Raw genomic sequence first — 20,857 nt, 5'->3', positions numbered from 1 at the left:
ACAGTCAAGAACGTAGTAAGTGTAGCAAGCAGACAGCCCTCAGAATGGGAGAAAATATTTGCAGGTTATACCTCCAGTAAATGTTTAATAACCAGAATCCACAGAGAACTCAAATGTATTAGCAAGAAAAGAACAAGTGATCCCATCTCCGGGTGGGCAAAGGACTGGAAGAGAAACTTCTCTAAAGAAGACAGATGTACGATCTACAGACATGTGAAAAAAAGCTCATCATCCTTAATCATCAGAGAAATGCAAATCAAAATTACTTTGGGATATCACCTAACCCCAGTAAGGGTAGCCCACATAACAAAATCCCAAAACCAGAGATGTTGACGTGGACACAGAGAAAAGGGCACACTTCTACACTGCTGGTGGGAATGCACACTAATATGTTCCTTTTGGAAGGATGTTTGGAGAATACTTAGAGATCTAAAAATAGACCTGCCATTCGATCCTATAATTCCTTTACTAGGTATATACCCAGAAGACCAAAAATCACAATATAACAAAGACATCTGTATCAGAACGTTTATTGCAGCCCTATTCATAATTGCTAAGTCATGGAAGAAGCCCAAGTGCCCATCAACCCACAAATGGACTAGCAAATTGTGGTACATGTATACCATGGAATTTTATGCAGTCTTAAAAAAAGATGGAGACTTTACCTCTTTCATGTTTACATGGATGGAGCTGGAACATATCCTTCTTAGCAAAGTATCTCAAGAATGGAACAAAAAGTATCGAATGTACTCGGCCCTACTATGAAGCTAATTTATAGCTTTCATATGAAGGCTATAACCCATCTATAGCACAAGAATATGGGGAAAGGGCAAAGGGAGGGGAAGGGAGGGGGGAGGTTGGGGTGGAGGGAAGGTAATGGGTAGAGCCACACCAATGGTGCATCTTAGAAGGGGTACAGGTGAAACTTACTAAATGCAGAATACAAATGTCTACATAGAATAACTAAGAAAATGCCATGAAGTCTATGTTGAATAGTTAGCTGAGAATATTTCAGATTGTATATGGAACCTGCACATTGTACCTCTTGATTGCACTAATGTACACAGCTATGAATTAACAATAATTAAAAAAAATTAAAAAAAGAAAAAAACATTCTTTCATGAGATTACTATTTTGAAGGGGATTATTATTTAACGTTATTGGAGTATTAAGGAGATTATTAGAGAAATCTTAGGTTACTTATAGTTCAGTTTAGCTTCCTTAAAACTCTATGTGGTTTATATATTAAGTTTTCTCAAGGCCACAAAATACTTCTGAATTATTAAACTAGAAGCAAGAACATTAGTAGTAAAGTAAGTACATAATTTAAGAAGGAAGACTATCTAGTAAAAGAACTGTGAAAAAGTCATAGCATCTTTACCAATGCTGCTTCCTATAACTGACAAATTGCTTTTGAATTATTATTTAAATTACTCCATTCTTAAATATAGTCACGTATACCTATTAAACACCATCTGGAAGTTTTGGGGGTAATATAACTACCAATCTTCTTTATATTTTTTAATTAGCATTTAGTCTGAGTTATACTTATGACTTAATTTGAATTAAATATTTATTGATCATAGCCATTGCTGAATAATTACAGCATTGGACATCATAAAATAGGATTTAAAAGGGAAAGGACAAAATTGCCTGTACTTTCTTTGACATTGACACAATTTTAGCATTGCTTAATGGTGCAGGATATTAACTATTTTTCTTGTCTCAATAATAAACCCCAAAGTCACATTTGATCTTTTCTTATTTTTCTGTTTCCATGGTTTGCTAAGTTCTCTTTTATAAGTCCTTTTTAATAGCATGAATTGAGGTGCAGCCTATTATAAAGAATAAAACCACATACTCAGGAGGCAGCTTTTTGGATTCTATCCCCAGGTCTACACTAGTGAGCAGCTCTTAGTGAATATCTGTATATTTTAATTTCCTTATCTTCAAAAGGGAATGATAGGTTTCCTATAAGTAACAGAAATACACATACATATAAGCCCACAACTCTAACTGACATGTTAGTGAGCAGTATCTAGGCCTTTGCTATTAATTATTTCTCCTCCTTTTCCATTTAATTGCTCTCATTCTCTTTTGACTCTTCTGTTTATAATTTTCTTAACCTTGTATATTTTTACCTATAGCTCTTTGACTCCATATTTTATGTAAGTTTCTATTATAAACATTATTTTAATGCTGTTTAGCTATTAATGTTTTTTCCCCAAAATGTAAATTTTCCCTTTCAGACTAAAACATAAGAGTATCCCATATAATCTATTATGTCTAAAATAATAAATGCTAAATATTGTTAGCTATCACTTGTATGTATGTAGCATCCGTTTGTCCTTATTCTGTACAATCCAAATATCAAGATTTATGCAAATTATAAGTAGCGTACATGTCCGTGAATGCCAATGGTTTGCTAGTCACCATTTTCTTAATTTTTTCTAAATATTTTTAATTTATTTTTACAATGAGAAGAATTTAATAATTAAAAATTTCTGCTTACTAGTTTTGATTATGTTTCAGTGCACAAGGTAAACCAGAATGCGTCCAGTAAACCATTAGCAAATTGTTCACTTATTTCTTGGTATTTGGATATTGGCCTCATATTTTTGAGCACAGTGTTCATATTGGCAGTAATGAATGTACTTTGTGAAATGTGAGGATGCATCCTTTTCTATTTATATTTATCATGAAGTTTAGCTATCTATATATAGATGTATAGCATTTTATAACTTATCTCCACAAGTTAATAAAATTTAGTTGTTTTTTTAAAAGTTCCAGCCCATTGTAACATTTTGTCCCATGGAAACTTAGGCAGTGATTGGTGTGAGTGCTATGAACATTAATAACCTGGGGAAATACCATCTTGGGGTTATTTGGATATCATCTTTTTTTTTTTTTTTTACTTTTTTATTGAGATAAAATATATAATATATAAGAATGGTTACCATTTTAAACATTTGTAGATCTATTACTAAGTGGATTAAATACATACCTAATGCTGTGTACTCATCACCACTCAAGATGCTTTTTAACCCTAAACATGACCTTGTACCTATTAAATGACAATTTGTTCCTCGCTTCTCCTTGTAGTCTCTGCTAACCTTTATTTGTTTCCATCTCTATGAATTTTTCTATTCTAGGTACTTCATATTAGTAGAATAATATAGTATCTGTATTTCTAGCTTCTTTTTTATTATTTATTTTTTCTATTTTTTAGATAGCTCAGTTAACATTGTATACTTGCTCTGCGACCCTGTATCAATGAGATCGAGGTAATTTTCAAAGATATTTAGATCAGGTGTATGCATACTGAGGCGGGTGGGTACATGTACCCCAGGATGGATATGAATGTACCTACACATTCATATGGGTACAAATGAATGTGGGTACAAATACCCACAAAATCATAAACTTACTTAAGGTATTATGAAATTTTTTGTATTTTTTGGGGGGCGGGGGTGTGTAACTTAATTTCAAGGTTGTTAAGTGCAAATTTTGTAGATGAAAATAGCATGTTGCAGGGAGGCGGAGCAAGATAGCTGCCGAGTAACAGCTTCCTTGAATCTGGGCACCGTGAGTCTGGGGAGATAGGACTCCAGGCATCTCTGGCTGGTGGGATCTGCCAATCATCACCCCTGTGAGGATACAGGGAGTCAGCAAGAGACTTCTGGACCCCAAAAGGAGGACTAGAACAGTGGAAAAATGGCAAATGGTCGCGTGTGTTCAATCCGTCTAAACCCGCCCACAAATGTAAGTTCAGTAGCAGCGAGACTGCAAACCAGAAAGGACTTACCTGTGAACTGTTTTGGTGTCTTTGGAATTGGCACTCAGTTGAACTGCCTTGGGGAGAGCCTGAGCGGGAGTGCGGAGAACTTTGGCCATTGTCTAGGGCCCCAGTTTGAGCCGCTGAGCCAGACGGAGCTAATAGTGTTTGGCTCTGGGTCACAGGGAGCCATTGTGAGCGATCTGCCCCGGCAAGCTCCGTCCTCAGGGTCGCAGAGCTAGAATTGGGTGGGAGCTGGTAACCCAGTGACCAAGTAGCCTAAGGGTGGGGTCTGAGCCGCCTTGCAGCCCTAACCCTCAGGGGCAGAGTGAGACCGGTTTTGGCACACTGGGTAAGTGGATAGCCACTTCAGCAGTGATTCCAGCGACAAGCACTTTCCTGGGAAAGCTTCTGCTCAGCAAGTTTACAAGTCCAAAGTGCCTTTTAAGTGGGCTGAAGAGAGATTTAGGGTGTCTACTTGCTGGGGTTTGAGAAATCAGCAGCCTCGAGTCGTATCAGAACTATGATTAACATCTCATACCCCAGAACACCACGTGTTGCCCAGACAATACTCAATAACATATACATACTGATTTGTTTTTGGTTTTTTTCTTTTTTTTTTTTTTTGGTTTGGTTGTTTTTTTTGGTTTATTTTGATGTTGTTGATGTTATTTTGTTTTTTAATTTCAACCTTTTCCACACAGATCCTTTTTCTTTCTCAATTTTTCTAGTTTAATTATAATTTCCCATTGCTGCCTTTTTCAATAACTAGAATTTCACTTTTGCTAGTGTTTCTACCACTATTATTTGGATTTTCCCCAATTTTATCCCGTAAAGTTTTCTGTTTGCTTGTTTTGGTTTGATTTATAGCATTTTTGTCTTTCCTCTCTACTTGGTGGAGGTGGGGGTACTGTGTCTGATCAGGTTAGCAAAGAGCTGCTGACCTCAAGGGAACCACCCAACTGGGCACCCCCAGAAGTCCACAGGCACGAGAACTTAAAGAGCAAGAGGTAGTGAAAGGAAAATTAGGGTAAGGAAACAGATAAAAGAAACCACTCATGAGGAAGAATCAGCAGAAAACTCCAGGCAACATGAAGAACCAGTCCAGAACAACCCCGCCAAGGGACCATGAGGTAGCTACTGCAGATGATCCCACCTATGAAGAAATGTTAGGAATGACAGAAAGAGAATTTAGAATACACATGTTGAAAACAATGAAAGAAATGATGGAAACAATGAAGGAAACTGCTAATAAAGTGGAAAATAACCAAAAGGAAATCCAAAAACAGAATCAAATAAGAGATGAACTGCAGATGCTGGCTTGGATGTGGAGCGAAGGGAACACTTTTACACTGCTGGTGGGACTGCAAACTAGTACAACCTGTCTGGAAGGAAGTATGGAGAAACCTCAAAGCACTCAAGCTAGACCTCCCATTTGATCCTGCAATCCCATCTGGATTTTTACCCAGAAGGTAAAAAATCCTTTTATCATAAGGACACTTGTACTAGACTGTTTATTGCAGCTCAATTTACAATCGCCAAAATGTGGAAACAGCTTAAATGCCCACCAACCGAGGAATGGATTAACAAGCTGTGGTATATGTATACCATGGAATACTATTCAGCCATTAAAAAAAAAAATGGAGACTTTACATCCTTCGTATTAACCTGGATGGACGTGGAAGACATTATTCTTAGTAAAGCATCACAAGAATGGAGAAGCATGAATCCTATGTACTCAATTTTGATATGAGGACAATTAATGACAATTAAGGTTATGGTGGGGGGAAAGCAGAAAGAGGGATGGAGGGAGGTGGGTGGGGCCTTGGTGTGTGTCACACTTTATGGGGGCAAGACATGATTGCAAGAGGGATTTTACCTAACAATTGCAATCAGATTAACCTGGCTTATTGTACCCTCAATGAATCCCCAACAATGAAAAAAAAAAAAAAAAAAAAGAAAAGAGCATGTTGCAATGTCAGATGAAATTAACATACTAATGCCTGGCCATTTGTACACATGCATGGCTTCAGTTTCATTGGGGTGTGCAGCTTCCGATGTGTTACCTTCCAGGGGTAGACACAATGTGCTCATGGTGCCTTGCAGAGGGCATCAATTATGACTAATATTTCAACCTAAGATTGTAACATTAGGTGCTTAATATTATTTAGAAGTGAGGTAAGCATTCTTATTTGATTATTAAGAATACTTCTCCACCTTTGCAGTGCCTGCAGTGATTTACAATTGGCCCTGTGCCTCCCCTTGCATTGGCAGGTGTGATGTGGAAGGGCTCAAACCTTGCCTTCTATTTTCTTGTCCATTAAATTTCATAAGAAAAGTAAATATAGTCCTCTTTTATTATATTTTTTCAATCCAAGCATGGCTTCTACAACATCTGTCTCAAAAGAACACAGGAACCAATAAAGGAAAAATTTAAGATGAAGATTGTTCAATGAAAGTGGGTAGGTGACTAGTCTTTTTGTCAAGGCAAAAAGTAAGGTACTCTGCTTAATTTGGGGGAAATTTGTGCAAGTTTTCAAAGACTATGATTTGAAAAGCATTACATGCAAAAGCATGCTGCCAAATTTGATGCACTTGAAGGATTGTATCATAAGGAGAAAATAGCAGCACTAAATAAAAGTCTGTCTTCTTAACAAAAATTTGTTTAAAAAGCTACAACTCGAATTTCATTGTAAAAGCTAGTTATGTAGTAGCATTTTTAATAGCAAAAAATCCCCAAACCATGAACGGATGGTGAGTTTATTACACAATGTGTAGAAAGCATGGCAGATGTAATTTGCCTTGAAAAAAAGGGGTATATTTCTAAAATCAGTATGTTTCACTAGATGATAGCCAGGCCAATCACAGAAATTGAAAAATCTATTGAAAGAAGTTTGGAGAATAAAGTTTCTAATTTTAAATTTTATACTTGAGTGATGGATGACAATATTGATGCTACAGATATGACTCAACTTGCCATTTTTTTTAGTGGTATTGATGATGAATATAATGCCACTAAAGAGATGGCTTCTTTGGTGCCATTAAAAAGACACAACTGAATCAGGAGATTTATACAAAGCAGTAAAAAATATGTTAAAGCTATTTTCTGTTGTCAACATTCCTGGTACAGTATGGTAGGTAAAAGAGAGAGACCTATAAAATTAATACAAGATGATACAATTGCCGCCCCAATCTCTACATTTGATGAAGTATCAGTGCATAGAACACCAAGAAAATTTATGTGCTTTAAAAATGGATAATGTCATGAAAATCAGCATCAAGACTGTGAATTTCATGAGGTTATGGGATTGAATCATCTCCAATCCCAGGAATTCCTTAAAAGTATTGGTATTCACTATGGTGACATAGTTTACTTTTCGGAAGTAAGGTAGTTAAGTTGAGGCTAAAGGTTGAAAAGGTTTCATGACTTTTGACATGTTATCAAGTAGTTTATGGTATCATAACCCAAATTTGTTTTAAAACTTGACTACGTAAACTTTTTTACAGATTTAGCATTTATAATGGCTTTACCTGCTCATTTGAATTAAACATATGTCTTCAAGGTGAAAACCAACTTATCAATACAATGTTTCAAAGCATAACAGCATTCCAAGTGAAACTGAAATTATCGAAAGCTCAAATTAAAGCAAACTGTTTATGCATTTTGACATGTTGTATTTTTTTTTTTGTAGAGACAGAGTCTCACTGTACCGCCCTCGGGTCCGTGGCATCACACGGCTCACAGCAACCTCTAACTCTTGGGCTTAGGCGATTCTCTTGCCTCAGCCTCCCGAGCAGCTGGGACTACAGGCGCCCGCCACAACGCCCGGCTATTTTTTTGTTGCAGTTTGGCCGGGGCTGGGTTTGAACCGGCCACCCTCGGCATAGTCTAAACAGTTCTGTCAACAATGAAAAATATGCAGACTTGCTTTTCATTTTAGTACAGGAATTTGAAAACATATTTCAAGACTTCTTGGAAAATAATCAATATTTTGGTACATTTCCACTAATATTTTCAGTCAACAGAAATATGATATCTGCCAAATTTCAAATGGCATACACAGAGCTGAGATCTGATATTCAACTTAAAGAAAAATTTGCTCATGTCTCTTTAGCGGATTTTTATAGATCCTGTCTTCCCCAAGACAAGTATCTCTTGCTTCACAATCACGCCTTATTCATGTTGTTCTTTTTGGCAGCACCTACATTTGCGAGCAACTATTTTCGAGAATGAAGCACATTAGGAGTAAAATTAGAACCAAAATATCTGCTGAGCGCCTTTTGAGAACTCACTGAGAATCCCAAATACTTCCATTTAACCGGATATTGATACATTAGTTTTGCAAACACAGCGTCAAATATCCAACTAGTTTCGTGTTGCTTACTTTTATTTTTATAACAAAAAAATCAAAAAGCAGTTTTATTGCTAGGATGTGCATATATTCTATATTAGTGATCACAAACTTGGGACCTGTTTGGCAATTTTAAGACTCTCTGAATGGTCTGCTGCATAGTTAGTATTAGTATGTGAGGACGTTTTTGCTTATCTGTGGTGGTGGATATCCCAAAGTCATGAAAATAATGTCAGACCTTTATTTATTTTTTTCTCATCAGTGTTTGTGCATTTAATGTGTGGCCCTGAACAACTATTCCTTTCCCAATGTGGCCAGAGATGCCAAAAGGTCGGGCACCCCTGATTTAGATTATTTTGCTGACTGTCATACTTACTTGAATCAATCAAAGGAATAACTCTTTTTTCCTCTTAAAATGGCTGGGAGCTTGCATGCTTTTCCCTCACACCTGTCTTTTTGGGTGGCAAAGCTTCTTCTCAGAAGAGAATATTGCCACTCTTTTGTATTTTGCTCAATTAGCCCTGTGTCTACTCTCATTGCACAGCAATTCAATTAATCCTAATTGTTCTTATCTTTATCATCACCTGTTCTCATGGGATGCTTCCTTATATAATAATATATTTGATGATTTAAAGTTTTTTCATTAACTCAGTAGTAGGACCACTTTAAAGTATTTTATTAAAATGAAAATTTCATATTCAAAAATTTTATGTATCTAAATATATATGATTAATTAAAAGGTATGTGTGGGAGGGGGAGGGACATCAGAACAATTATACCATCCTTTTTTCTAAAACCACTTTCAGCAAACAGGGCTTCTATATGTGCAAATACACTCTCATTATATTGATTTTTTTAATAAATGGTCTCAAGATAAATGAAAAATAGGAGACAAAAGTCTTTAGCACAATTGTTCAAGGCACAAATAAGAATCCATTCTGTTTCTTTTCAATCTCCATTCTTCGTTATTCCATTGATCCACAACCATGAAGGTTGTGCACATAACTCAAAAGTGAGCCTCGGATAGCTCAGTTTCCTTTCTAAAGATCTGTAGATCACTTGAAAATTAAAACAGTACTTATACCTCTACTACTGATGCAATAATTTCAGGGAAGATGAGATACTCTGTGCGGATTCCAGACAGTGAACATAAACCATAGCCTGTTCAAAAGCTCCACAGGACTCTTCCTCCCAAATGCATAAGGTGTTAGCATACCAGTCATTGTAAAGATTTAAAGATTCGTAGAGAATGAAGGACTTACCAGATATTTTTTCTGATGTATGAGATTTAGGGAGATGGGAGGTGGAAATCTGCAGAAGAGACTGAAAGCGTGTGTATTATTGCTGATGTCATAGCACTAAAAGGGATACTAGATAAAGGGGAAAAAAGGAAGATTCAGATTATCTACAAAGGACACAGAAGGTAGTAAAAGGATACAAAAATGTCTTTAATTTTTTTTTCTTTTTTTGCAACACGCCAGTTTTGAAGGCTTCTTTTCTTAATAGTAGCACCTACCCCTGAATCTGGCAATGAATTCACAGACAAACAATAGACCTAGACTCACACAAATGAGTAACTCTATTAACGTAGAAAGTGGAAAACTTGCCACACTGTGTAAGCTGTAAATTCCTATGGGTCCCTTTTCATTTTCATTTTCTGCCTATTTGGGTGAATTATTGGATAAAAAGCAGACTTTGTTAAAAAATACATCGAAGTGGTTTTGGATCATCTTTCTTCTTGTTGGAGTAAGAGAACAGATGCACACTTCAACTGTTCCACAGAAATTACAGGTTCCCAAACCAAAAATAGTACTCCTAATAGGTATGTGTTACATCTTCATTGCTATTTTTTCCTTAAAATGTTTAGACTGACAGTTTTTATTAATAGGTAAGTTGATTATGAGTATCTTTTTCATGTAATTGAAAGACTTTCTGCAGTTTTTGAAAGAGTAAGAAATTCTGATGTTTATTTTTATTAAAAGATAGAAACCCCAAAACATAAAATTAACCATCTCATGTATAATTCACACTTGGGCTCCTGGTACATTTTTATTTTCCTCTTCATTTTATATTTGAGTTTTCTATGTGCTTCATGCTTCTTTAATGTTAAAAATCATTTCTTCTTATGACAAAATCAAATTTCTCTATATGCTTAAGGAAAAAATAAGTATAGAAAAACAAAATGTTAAGCAAATAATTCTAATAAACCACCAAGAAAAATTTTCTTAACTATGAAGGGGGAAAATGATTATATTAATTTGCATGTATTAAAATAATTTATAAATAGCATTCTTTAAATAATCTTACCCTTAAAATAACTATTTTTTCCATGTCACAGTTTTTTTAAGGGGGTGGGATTAGTTAAAAATAAAAAAAAAATGCTACCTCAGTGTAAAGGGCAAAAAGGAATTAATAATGAAAACTGAACTATATGGGCGGCGCCTGTGGCTCAAGTGGTAGGGCGCCGGTCCCATATGCCGGAGGTGGTGGGTTCAAACCCAGCCCCGGCCAAAAATCAAAAAAAAAAAAAAACAATGTACTCAATCTTGATATGAGGACAATTAATGACAATTAAGGTCATGGGGGGGAAGCAGAAAGAGGGATGGAGGGAGGGGGGTGGGGCCTTAGTGTGTGTCACACTTTATGGGAGCAAGACATGATTGCAAGAGGGACTTTACCTAACAATTGTAATCAGTGTAACTGGCTTATTGTACCCTCAATGAATCCCCAACAATAAAAAAAAAAAAAAAAAAAAAGAAAACTGAACTATAAGCTTCATGAAGTAAGGAACTTGGTTTCATTTACCATTTTAATTGCAGTGTCCAGAACAATGCCTACCTGAGAATAGTTGACAAGTAATCAATAATATATTAGTAAACTATTATCATTTAAACTTAACTTATGGGCGGTGCCTGTGGCTCAGTGAATAGGGCGCTGGCCTCATATACTGAGAGTGGTGGGTTCAAACCCCGTGCTGGCCAAACTGCAACAAAAAATAGCCGTGCATTGTGGTGGACACCTATAGTCCCAGCTACTCAGGAGGCTGAGGCAAGAGAATCACCTAAGCCCAAGAGCTGGAGGTTGCTGTGAGCTGTGTGACGCCATGGCACTCTACAAGGGTGGCAAAGTGAAACTCTGCCTCAAAAATAAATAAATAAATAAATAAACTTATCTTATCAGTTCTATATCATATTGCGAGATGGAGGGGAGAAAAAATATTTCTATGTAAAGACAAAACATATACATGAAAAGGCAAATATTAATCATTTCATTTAGTTGTTAAATCATATCCAAATTATTGCACCATTGATTAAACTGTGATTTACTCCTCAACAAATTTAAGGGGGCAGCTTAATTTTCTAGGGGCAGCTCAAAGGATTAATTTTGTCTATTCATTCATTTATTTGAAGTGATATGTTTACAATCACATTATAAAAATATGTTTAAAAATATTATACATTTAAAAACATCATTAAAAAAAGGCTTAGAATGGATCTTTCCATTTCTGAAACCCATGCAGACTTTTAGAAAAATTAAATATAATGGTAGGATTTTGTTATAATTCTCATACTTTAACAAATATTTTTCATGTGAACAAATAAAAATAACAAACATTTTCTCACTGAATACCTGAGGAGAAAGTCTTACTTCTTAGTTTTCCAAAAATTATCTTTTTTCCCCTAAATTTTCCTACAAACTATGTATGCCATTAACCAGTCTGAGGTAGCTATTGATGTGCTCCACACTGAATGAGAAGAGTCATGGTTTAGGTGGGGAACAGGTGGCTCACTTCTGTAATCACAGCATTCCAGGAGGCCTCTGTTGGTGGATCTGCTGGAGCTCAGGAGTTCCAGTTCAGCCTGAGCAAGAGTGAGGCTCATCTCACCACCCATCTCTACTAATAATAGAAAAACTAACCAGTTGCTGTGATAGGTGCTTGTAGTCCTAACTACTTGCAAGACTGAGGTAAGAGGATCGCTTGAGCCCAAGAAGTTGAGGTTGCTGTGAACTACAATGACGCCGTGATGCTCTACCCATGGTTGTGGAGTAGACTCAGTCTCAAAAAATTTTTTTATTTGTTTTTTTGTACTTCTTTAGTTACTTAAGAATTATTCACGTTAATAAATGTGATACTCATTACCCATTTGTTTTACTTTTACCCTCAAATGTTAGAGTCATTTAATTTAGATCATTAATATTTGAAAAAGCTTTTACATTTTTGTTTCCTATTTCTTTCAAGGTAAACAGTTTTTCAGTCTGATAAACAATACTCAATTCTTAAAGTCTAAATTTACATTATAAGAAATGGGGATTGTGTTTCTTTAAGGTAAATTTTCGTCATCATAATCAAGATATTTTTGTTTTTCAAAATGTTGTATAAACTCTATTTTTTTCTTCTTAATGCAAATAAGCTATTTCCTTTCATGAGCTATGTAGATATTTTTGCTACCCCATCTGGTTTAGAAGCCACAGCTTGAATTTTAATGAGGCGATATTATTTACTGTACTTGTTCATGCAAATTTTTCAATGTTTGCACTGTCCTGGTAATTCTCTCTGTGAATCGGTCAAATTACCTTTGCCTTTCTGGAGAACTTGGAAATCACTGGATAAGACAGTAGTCAGGCTCCTGAGAGAGTATATTTACAAATTCAAAATGATGTACCCTACATTTTAAACAAAAAGGCCAGATTCATTTAGCCACCTTGATACCTCCTGAAATAGAGAAATGAGCTTCCTCTAGAGTTCTATTATTTCTTTTAGGATCCTGGGACATGGTTACATTTAAAGAAGCAAAAACTTATTTAGCCAATTTATGAACTTAACAGAGTTAATTCAAACAAATAATGACAGAATAGCAATTGCATTCAATAATAATGTTGTTATGAAATATCGCTACTTGGTAAACATTGGCTGAATTCTCTTCATTGTAGGACTGTCTTGAAGACTTTTTGGTTATATTAGGAAAAAATTATAGCTCAAAGAGTTAAAAGCTATATTTTTCCTGAATTTAGGAATTGGGAGAATACCCTCTAACATTTAAATTACATGCCTTAATAATCTGTCTCCTAGAATAGGGCTCAGATAGTGTTCTGATATTGATTCTGTTTCTATTCAGTTAATTTTTTGCTTTATTTGAGAGACAAAATGGTTTGGATTTGACTGGAGATTATCAATTCATTAAGATAGCACAGTAGATTTATTGAATGTTACAGACTTTCAGAGTTCTTAACTAAAATTCATGGAATTTGAGAAAATTGAAAAATGCTCTCTCTTGAGACTTTATCTCTTGTGTTATTTGGTTTTTTGATATAAATATATGTTTAATTAGTTATTAGTATGCAATAGCCTGGAGATAACTGGAGTGAATGCCCTCTGTGAGGTGCTTTGACATTTTTCAGAGGGAGCAAAATGATGGTTTATTGACTAAAGGACTCTGGCCTCTTCTAAAACATCTCACCTCCCGTGATATTTCCTAGGGCCTCACTACTTTCTGGAAATACTGTGATCTGAGACTGCAGGAATCACTTTCCCTCTTCCCAGGAATTTGCAGCTCTCTGACACACCATGATCACTTGTCAGTTTTCCATATGTAATATATTTTGTCTTATGTGATATGTTAAATCAAAAAAGGACAGAAAGTTAATATGAGAAGTTGACTATAAAAGCTAGTGAATAAACCAGTGAAGGAAGTAGAAGTTTCTATCTCTGTCTTTGTTCTGTGATGGCTGTTTGATTATAAAGTGATGCCCCTCACCAACACACCCAGAAGAGCCCAAACAAACTTCAAAACCAAGGTGAAACCCATCCTCTCTTGTTAGGAAATTTCCTCCTCTGACCTCCTCAACATATTTGGGAAAGATATTTCAAGTATGATTGTGTAGTTAATGGACTACAGATACAAAAATTGATGAGTTAGCACAATGAGCTTTTTGGCTCTAAACACTTAAACTTATTTCATAACATAGAGTTAAGAATCTAAAGAACATTTTTTGTAGAGTTCTGAGGTATTTTTTGAAATTGAGGCTGTTCTTCAAGGCATATAACATGAAAGTAGCATTTTGGATCAATAACACTTTATCTTCTAGAAAATGGTTTACAAAGTGAACTGTTCCTATGTGGAAATGCTACTTTAGGATTTTAATTTGCTGCTTAATTTTACCTCCCCCCAGTAGATTCTCTTTAGTAGTGGCTTGGGGTCTCTCTGCTAGTGTCTTTAAAATCTGACAATTAGAGTTCTAGCTCATCACCACAGCAGGTTTCCACAAGGTATAGGGTCAAAGGGTGTCCACAGAGATGTGCACAATGAGAACTTCCCCGCGTGCACACCAGTGGTAAAATCATTTTCTCCTTTCTCTTTCCAAAGTCAAAGAAAACAAGATCCTGTTCTTCAAGTAGTTTCAACCAAATTGTGTTTTGGAATAAGCAAAATAATTAGAAATAAAAAAGAACTGGAACAATCTAATAAATTTTTTTCCAAAATCTAACTTTAGTCAATCAGTTCAATCTCAGCTTCAATATTATAGGGATTTAAATGTAATGGTAATGACTTTTTTTTTTCCTCATTAGAAGTATAGTTTAAACATGTACTGTAAACACTAAAAGCTTCAAGTTTCTAGTCATGATCCCTGGAGAGGACTTTTTCAAAACATTTTTTGGTTTTATTAGCAACTACCAGGCAGCATAGGCTACAGCCAGTTTCCTATGAACCTTTTTATAGAAAGGTTAGTTTCTGAGCAGATAGATGCAAGTCATTCATTGAGAATGAAACTTGGTTTGCAACTAATTTTTTTTTTTTTGTTATAAATTATACTTTCTCATTAAAGGAAAACGTCACTCAAGGAAAGCCTTTACTGCTCAGTAATGAAAATATATGTTAGGGAAAATTATTAATTCACTTTTGAATCAATAGGAAGGAACTTTAATTTCTCATGTGACTATAAACCTATTTGGGGATGCATGAAATTTTGTTTGAATATTTGCTTGTTACTATTGCTCAGGATCTACGAAGATGGACATGAGTTACTGGGCTTTTTATTTAAGAGTAAGCATTAGATATCAGAAGATGGGAGGGATGGGTAAAGGAAGAGTAGGATCAAAAGACCACAGTGAAGGGACCATAGTGGAATATGTCAAATATTTCACAGATATTTACTTCATAAGCACATACAGATAATGTGCATGATTTAAAATGTTTTTTAAAGTTTTGAATTAAAATTTGTTTTTATTAAGCACTCATTTAGAGCATAGTCACAATAATTCAAACTCAAAATTTAGTATTCGTAATCTAACTGAAGTTATTCCCATTCTCTTCCGGCTATAACATCTAGCACACTGGACACAAAGTAGGTATTTATTTATTTGTCTTGTTGATTGACTAGAGTTCAGTTTTGTTTATCTTGAAGATATATACCTCAAACTGAATTCTGATTGCATAAATTTTTGTTGATTATATGAAACATTATAGGAAGATGTAGTAAAAGAAAATGCTGATTTATGAGTCCCAGCAAGCAAGTCAAGCAGCTCTCCTGGTCTCGGTTTCTGAAATTATTCTCTGGAATATCTGATAGTTTTTGAGAATTTTCACCTTTTCAGTGAATAATAAGAATATTTTTGCTCATCTTAAAAGTGAGTACAGAAAACAAGGGAGAGGCGGAGCAAGATGGCAGCCAGTAACAGCTTCCTTGCATCTGGGCACCGTGAATCTGGGGAGATAGGACTCCAGGCATCTCTGGCTGGTGGGAACTGCCTAGCGTCACTCCTATGAGGATACAGGGAGTCAGCGAGAGACTTCTGGACCCCAAGAGGAGGACTAAAACAGTGGAAAACCAGCAAGTGGTCGCGAGTGTTCAATCCGTCTAAACCCGCCCACAACTGTAAGTTCAGTAGCAGCGAGACTGCAAACCAGAAAGGCCTTACCTGTGAACTGTTTTGATGTCCTTGGACTTGGCACTGAGTTGAACTGCCCTGGGGAAGGCCTGAGCGGGAGTGCGGAGAACTTTGGCCGTTGTCTAGGGCCCCAGTCTGAGCCGCTGAGCCAGACGGAGCTAATAGTGTTTGGCGGTGGGTCTCATGGAACCATTGCCAGTGATCTGCCCCGGCAAGCTCCGCCCTCAGGGTCGCAGAGCTAGAAATGGGTGGGAGCTGGTAACCCAGCAACCAAGTAGCCTAAGGGTGGGGTCTGAGCCGCCTTGCAGCCCTAACCCTCAGGGGCAGAGTGAGACCGGTTTTGGCACACTGGGTAAGTGGATAGCCACTTCAGCAGTGATTCCAGTGAGAAAGCTGGGAAAGCTTCTGCTCAGCAAGTTTACAAGTTCAAAGTGCCTTTTAAGTGGGCTGAAGAGAGATTTAGGGAGTCTACCAGCTGGGGTTTGAGAAATCAGCAGCCTCCAGTCGTATCAGAACTGTGACTAACATCTCATACCCCAGAAGATCACGTGTTGTCCAGACAATATTCAATAACATATACAAACTGCTTTGTTTTTGGTTGTGTATTTTTTTCTCTTTTTTTGTTTGGTTGTTTTTTTTTGTTTGTTTGTTTATTTTGACGTTGTTGATGTTCTTTTGTTTTTTAATTTCAATCTTTTCCATACAGATGCCTTTTTCTTTCTCAATTTTTCTAGTTCAATTATAATTTCCAATTGCTGCCTTGTTTAATAACTATAACTTCATTTTTGCTAGTGTTTCTACCCCTATCATTTGGTTTTTCACCCAATTGTATCCCTGTAAAGTTTTCTGTTTGCTTGTTTTGGTTTGATTTATAGCATTTTTTTCTTTCCTCTCTACTTGGTGGAGGTGGGGTACTGTGTCTGATCAGGTTAGCAAAGAGCTGCTGACCTCAAGGGAACCACCCAACTGGGCACCCCCAGAAGGTGGGTTTTTTTAAGGTTGTGTCAAAGTACCCTACTGTACACCTATATTGCCCTGTCTCCCTCTTTCTGTACCTCTCTTCATTTTGTCAATATTCCTTATACCCACCCCCTCTCCTTTCTCTATCTTTCCTTTTTTTCTTATCACTCGGTCCTCCTTTCTTTCATCCCTTTTTTGCTCCTCAACCTTCTCACCCTTCTGGTCCTGTAACCCTTAGTCCACAGGCACAAGAACTTAAAGAGCAAGAGGAAGTGAAAGGAAAATTAGGGCAAGGAAACAGATAAAAGAAATCACTCATGAGGAAGAATCAGCAGAAAACTCCAGGCAACATGAAGAACCAGTCCAGAACAACCCCGGATAGGGACCATGAGGTAGCTACTGCAGAGGATTCCACCTATACAGAAATGTTAGGAATGACAGAAAGGGAATTTAGAATACACATGTTGAAAACAATGAAAGAAATGATGGAAACAATGAAGGAAACTGCTAATAAAGTGGAAAATAACCAAAAGGAAATCCAAAAACAGAATCAAATCAGAGATGAACGATATGAAGAATATAAAAAGGATATAGCAGAGCTGAAGGAAATGAAACAGTCAATCAGGGAACTTAAAGATGCAATGGAAAGTATCAGCAACAGGTTAGACCATGCAGAAGAAAGAATTTCAGAGGTAGAAGACAAAGTTTTTGAGATAATTCAGATAGTAAAAGAGGCAGAAAAGAAGAGAGAGAAAGCAGAATGTTCACTGTCAGAATTATGGGACTTTATGAAGCGTTCCAACATACGAGTTATAGGAATTCCAGAAGGGGAAGAAGAATGCCCCAGAGGAATGGAAGCCATACTAGAGAATATTATAAAAGAAAATTTCCCAAACATCACCAAAGATTCTGACACACTGCTTTCAGAGGGATATCAGACCCCAGGTCGCCTCAACTCTAACCGAGCTTCTCCAAGACACATTGTGATGAACCTGTCCAAAGTCAAGACAAAAGAAAAGATTCTGCAAGCTGCCAGGAGTAAGCGCCAGTTGACCTACAGGGGCAAATCCATCAGAGTGACCGCAGACTTCTCTAATGAAACTTTCCAAGCAAGAAGACAGTGGTCATCTACCTTTAATCTACTTAAACAGAACAATTTTCAGCCCAGAATTCTGTACCCTGCTAAGCTAAGCTTCAAAATTGACGGAGAAATCAAATCATTTACGGATATACAAACATTGAGGAAATTCGCCACAACAAGACCAGCTCTACAGGAAATATTTCAACCTGTTCTGCACACTGACCACCACAATGGATCAGCAGCAAAGTAAGAACTCAGAAATCAAAGGACAGAACCTAACCTCCACACTGATGCAAAAGATAAAACTAAGCAATGGACTCTCACCAAATAAGACGAATAGAATACTACCACACTTATCAATTATCTCCATAAATGTTAATGGCTTGAATTCCCCACCGAAGAGATATAGATTGGCTGACTGGATTAAAAAACACAAGCCATCCATTTGCTGTCTGCAAGAAACACACCTGGCTTCAAAAGACAAATTAAAGCTCCGAGTCAAGGGTTGGAAGACAATTTTTCAGGCAAATGGAATTCAGAAGAAAAGAGGAGTTGCAATCTTATTTTCAGATACATGTGGATTTAAAGCAACTAAAGTCAAAAAAGACAAAAATGGTCACTTTATATTGGTCAAGGGAAAAATACAACAAGAAGACATTTCAATTCTAAATATTTATGCACCCGATTTAAATGCTCCCAGATTCTTGAAGCAGACCTTACTCAGTCTGAGCAATATGATATCTGATAATACCATCATAACAGGGGACTTTAACACACCTCTTACAGAGCTGGACAGATCCTCTAAACAGAAATTAAACAAAGATATAAGAGATTTAAATGAGACCCTAGAACAACTATGCTTGATAGACGCATATAGAACACTCCACCCCAAAGACAAAGAATATACATTCTTCTCAGCACCCCATGGAACATTCTCCAAAATTGATCATATCCTGGGACACAAAACAAATATCGACAGAATCAAAAGAATTGAAATTTTACCTTGTATCTTTTCAGACCATAAGGCACTAAAGGTGGAACTCAACTCTAACAAAAATGCTCGACCCCACCCAAAGGCATGGAAATTAAACAATCTTCTGTTGCATAACAGATGGGTGCAGGAAGAAATAAAACAGGAAATCATTAACTTCCTTGAGCATAACAACAATGAAGACACAAGCTACCAAAACCTGTGGGATACTGCAAAAGCAGTTTTGAGAGGAAAATTCATCGCTTTAGATGCCTACATTCGAAAAACAGAAAGAGAACACATCAACAATCTCACAAGAGATCTTATGGAATTGGAAAAAGAAGAACAATCTAAGCCTAAACTCAGTAGAAGAAAAGAAATATCCAAAATCAAATCAGAGATCAATGAAATTGAAAACAAAAGATTCATTCAGAAAATCAATGAAACAAGGAGTTGGTTTTTTGAAAAAATAAATAAAATAGATAAACCATTGGCCAGACTAACTAGAAACAGAAAAGTAAAATCTCTAGTAACCTCAATCAGAAACGATAAAGGGGAAATAACAACTGATCCCACAGAGATACAAGAGATCATCTCTGAATACTACCAGAAACTCTATGCCCAGAAATTTGACAATGTGAAGGAAATGGATCAATATTTGGAATCACACCCTCTCCCTAGACTTAGTCAGGAAGAAATAGACCTCCTGAACAGACCAATTTCAAGCACTGAGATCAAAGAAACAATAAAAAAGCTTCCAACTAAAAAATGCCCTGGTCCAGATGGCTTCACTCCAGAATTCTATCAAACCTTCAAGGAAGAGCTTATTCCTGTACTGCAGAAATTATTCCAAAAAACTGAGGAAGAAGGAATCTTCCCCAACACATTCTATGAAGCAAACATCACCCTGATACCAAAACCAGGAAAAGACCCAAACAAAAAGGAGAATTTCAGACCAATCTCACTCATGAATATAGATGGAAAAATTCTGAACAAAATCCTAGCCAATAGATTACAGCTTATCATAAAAAAAGTCATTCATCATGATCAAGTAGGCTTCATCCCAGGGATGCAAGGCTGGTTTAACATACGCAAGTCCATAAACGTTATCCACCATATTAACAGAGGCAAAAATAAAGATCACATGATCCTCTCAATAGATGCAGAAAAAACATTTGATAAAATCCAGCATCCTTTTCTAATTAGAACACTGAAGAGTATAGGCATAGGTGGCACATTTCTAAAACTGACAAACCCACAGCCAATATTTTACTGAATGGAGTAAAACTGAAAGCTTTTCCTCTTAGAACTGGAACCAGACAAGGTTGTCCTCTGTCACCTTTACTATTCAACATAGTGCTGGAAGTTCTAGCCAATACAATTAGACAAGACAAGGAAATAAAGGGAATCCAAATGGGAGCAGAGGAGGTCAAACTCTCCCTCTTTGCTGACAACATGATCTTATACTTAGAGAACCCCAAAGACTCAACCACAAGACTCCTAGAAGTCATCAGAAAATACAGTAATGTTTCAGGATATAAAATCAATGTCCACAAGTCAGTAGCCTTTGTATACACCAATAACAGTCAAGATGAGAAGCTAATTAAGGACACAACTCCCTTCACCATAGTTTCAAAGAAAATGAAATACCTAGGAATATACCTTACGAAGGAGGTGAAGGACCTCTATAAAGAAAACTATGAAATCCTCAGAAAGGAAATAGCAGAGGATATTAACAAATGGAAGAACATACCATGCTCATGGATGGGAAGAATCAACATTGTTAAAATGTCTATACTTCCCAAAGCAATCTACCTATTCAATGCCATTC

This window comes from Nycticebus coucang, chromosome 11, assembly GCF_027406575.1.
Source record: "Nycticebus coucang isolate mNycCou1 chromosome 11, mNycCou1.pri, whole genome shotgun sequence".
Classification (NCBI taxonomy): domain Eukaryota; kingdom Metazoa; phylum Chordata; class Mammalia; order Primates; family Lorisidae; genus Nycticebus; species Nycticebus coucang.
The sequence above is the reverse complement of the archived record's forward strand: the minus strand, read 5'-3'. Positions refer to the sequence as shown.